Here is a 3,894-nt window from a genome sequence, read left to right as displayed (position 1 = left end):
ACATGTTCCCTCACTGCCACTTCAAACACCATTCCAGCTTCATTCCCCAGAATTGGGTCCAGCACTGCACTGTCCCTTCTAGTATCACCTACATGTTGATGTATAAATCTCTTCTGTACACATTTCAAGAAATCTACTCCCTCTAAACCCATTATGTCTATCCCAACTAATTTTCTGGGAGTTGAAATTCCCGAATATAATCACCCTCTTTTTATTTTTGCACATCTCAGTGAATTGTCTATCTATCTGCTCCTCTTTAGTCCCTTTGACTATTTGGGGGTCTATAATACAGTCCGAAATATGCCTGCTCCCTCTTTGTTCCTAAACTTTATACACAAAGCTTCTTTTGAAGGCTCTTCCAAGATTTTGTCCCTCTTTATTGCAGTAACTAACGTCTTCATTAATAAGGTGACATCATCTTTTCTATTACACCCTCCCCTGCCTTGCCTGATGATCTATTATCCCAGAATGTGAAGCTACCAGTCCTCATCTCTCTCAACCACGTTTCTGTGATGGCAACAATATCACAGTTCCACATGTCAATCCAAGCTCTTAACTGACCCTATCATACTCCTACCTTCCTGCCTTGAATAAAGATGGCTGAACTCTCTATGCCCTGGCTCTTTTACCATATTGTCTTTTACCTGTGTCCCTATTGTCGGCATGCTGGTCTCATTCTGATTTGTACAGGTTCCCCAGAAACAGTCCCAGTGATCCAGGAATCTAAAACCCATCTTCCTGCACCAATTCCTAAGGCACGCATCCATTTACCCTACTCTCCTATTTCTGTACTCACCAGCACATGGCACCAGGAAAAATTCAGAGGTTACAAATGTAGAGGCCTTGCTTTATAATCTACTGCCGAGCTCCCTGAATTCTTGATGCAACACCTCATCCCTCATTCTACCCATGTTGTTGGTGCCAATGGGTATAGTGACCTCCGATTTATCGTCCTCCCTCTTCAGGATGCCCTGTAGCTACTCAGTGACATCCCTAACCCTGTAACAATGGAAGCAGCACACCACCCTAGGGTCATGTCTGTATGTTCCGGAACGAATGATGTGTTGGATGTATCTTTCCAAAGAAGAGAAGTAGAGTTTGTTCCTCACTAAAATAATAATTGCAGTATTTCGTACAATCCCAAAATTGTAGTTGTGATAAACCTGAAGGTATTTCTTATGAATTTAATGTTTCATTGCAACAAACAGGATTAACTACCAAGACTGCATTACCTACACATGATGCAGAAATCATCCCATTAAATTATTGTCAGAGGTGTGTCATCCACAATAAGGAATAATATTGCCTACAAGAAATAACATGTAGGAGTATTGTGTCTAGTTCTGTGTTCCATTATAGAAGATCCACTGAAAATGAATTCTGGTTCATTTGGGTGGAAACTAAAGTACTAGGGAAATATTTGGGACTACTTCTCAACAGGCAAAGAAAACTGATGGATGTCTTAAAATGAAGAAGGATTTTGATGAAGTGAATAGGAAAAAATAACTTAGTGATCTTTGGCCAGCTGGTGACAAATTGCATGTAACTGAGCAGCAAGAGGCTCAGAGTTTTTAGAACATGGTAACATTATTGGAGCAAAACGCCAGGTAAATGAATAACTCAGGTACTTGGATGTTGACAGGAGTGAGATCAATAGGGCCTTGCAATTGTGAGGTGAGGGTAGGGCAGATGAAACTTAAATTTAAATTTTGGGATACTTATTCTCTGGATCCTTATTCCACGAGATACCCTGGCAGAAAAGGCAAAAAGCTTTCCCTGGCACACTCGTGATTAAAACTAGCTGGCAGGCCATGATAATGTAATTGGTACCTGATCTGTATATTTGTCAGAGCCAGCTTCTGAACAAACTGGTCGCACTTACACCTACTGATAAAAATGGGTTAAAAGCAGGTCAATACCAAGGAGTATTGTTACTGCATGTGAACCCAGTGGGCAGAATTCAGTCTGATCGAATGGGGAATTTAAAAGTGACACAGCATGAGATATCAGTGTCTCACTGTGGAGCAAATGAATGATGATTGTGGAGTTCCTGCTACAACTATCGGGTCATTAACAAAGCATCGCACATGTACAGAGGCTTTTACCATAGCCTTCCCTAGATGGGGAACAAATAGCTGGAACAACAGTGATGTCCACTGTTAGGATTTCCATCAAAAGCTGAGGAGTTCAGCTCACTGCAGGACAACCTGGAAAAGTAACAGCAGGATCTGAAACCCCAACACCCCCACCCCCACATTCCTGGTGAAATCAGCTAACTCAATGAGGAGGCTGGAAAAGTCAGACTCAAGATTTTGAGGATTTGTATTGAAGGGTTGTTGTCAACTGGATTGACAAGTACCAAGAGGCAGCATCCCTGGGTGATTGATGGACATTCCATTGACTGTTTCCCAGAGATCTTTGATTCTGTGGTGTCCATTTTCCTATGGTTTGCTGTAATCAGCATCTTGTTTGCAGTAGCAATGCAGAGGGCGGTTCACGTGAGCTTGCCTCCAGCAGAATGTTTTACCTGATGTGGCAATGCTCATGTTATCCCTCCGAACATAAAAACTGCATGTGTGTATTATACTGAAGAAAGAAACAGACATTTATTACAAATAACTATTATGTACAACCAGAACATTGACAGGAATTTAAGATTCTGGGCAACATCAAGCTATTACATACAACAGAAGAAAATGTTCCCGGGAGAAATGTGTTATGTTATAAGATGGGTAAGATGCCAAATGAGACATTTATACCCTCAGTTTATGAACTGATATACACTGAAGTTAATAATAAGTAAGTTTCTTAAAATACTGAGTGACATAACACATTAGTAGAGGCTGAAACCCAGTACATAGAGTCCTTCACAGAGGTTTTACAGTAAAGGTGCAGACAGCATATGGCTGTTGAGTTCCATGACCTTCACTGAGATGTTTCAATTGTGAAATATATCATCCAGTGATTTACCACTTGCAACATTTTCTCCTGCAAGAACAGAAATGATTAGGTTCATATATGGTAGCATTAGGTAGCACAGGGCAGTGTAGGGCCTCAGTGGTTAACACTGCTACCTCACAGCACCAGGGACCTGGGTTCAATTCAAGTCTCGGCTGACTGTGTGGAGTTTGCATATTCTCCCTATGTTTGTGGGTTTCCTCCAGGTGCTCTGATTCCCTCCCACAATCCAAAAATGGGCAGATTAAATGGATTGGCTGTGCTGAATCGTCCATTGTATCCAGAGCTGTGTAGGATAGATGGGTAAGCCTTGGGAAATGCAGGGATGGGGTAGTGGGATGCTTTTCAGAGGGCTGGTGTGGACTCAATGGGCTGAATGGCCTACATAGACACTATTAGGATTAAATGATAGATATGCAATGCTGTTAAAATAGATACCTTGGAGATATGCATGAAAGTAACTTTTTTTGAGGATGACAGGCAACAACTGTACCCACTATATTAGACGTTGCGAAGTTTTAGTCGACTAAATGTCATTTTTGGGGAGGGTAATCTGCACTGTTGTAGATGAATGAGACCAGTGTGCACGGTCTACTGTATTCTACTGTGCTTCTCTAAATCACAAGGGTCCATTCTTTTAAGCCTATAAAATGAGAATGCTGGAATAAAAATATGCATCCCCAATCCACAAGATTAAAGAAACACAAATACTTTTCTTGATCAAGTCGGATTCTTTGGGCAGAACGCTCTTGAGACAAATTAGAAAGGTGAATTGTTATAAAATAACTGGAACAAGTTTTCCAAGTATTAAATCTGTACGTTTGCACTGCCCCACGGGAACTGAAGGAAAATTACTGCTACCATTCAAGTCAACTTCCTCTGCTCTGCATCAGCGTTTGATGCAGAAATGACACACCTCACACATAGAGAATCATG

This window comes from Rhincodon typus, chromosome 5 (assembly GCF_021869965.1).
Source record: "Rhincodon typus isolate 14 chromosome 5, sRhiTyp1.1, whole genome shotgun sequence".
In the NCBI taxonomy this organism is placed as follows: Eukaryota; Metazoa; Chordata; class Chondrichthyes; order Orectolobiformes; family Rhincodontidae; genus Rhincodon; species Rhincodon typus.
The sequence above is the reverse complement of the archived record's forward strand: the minus strand, read 5'-3'. Positions refer to the sequence as shown.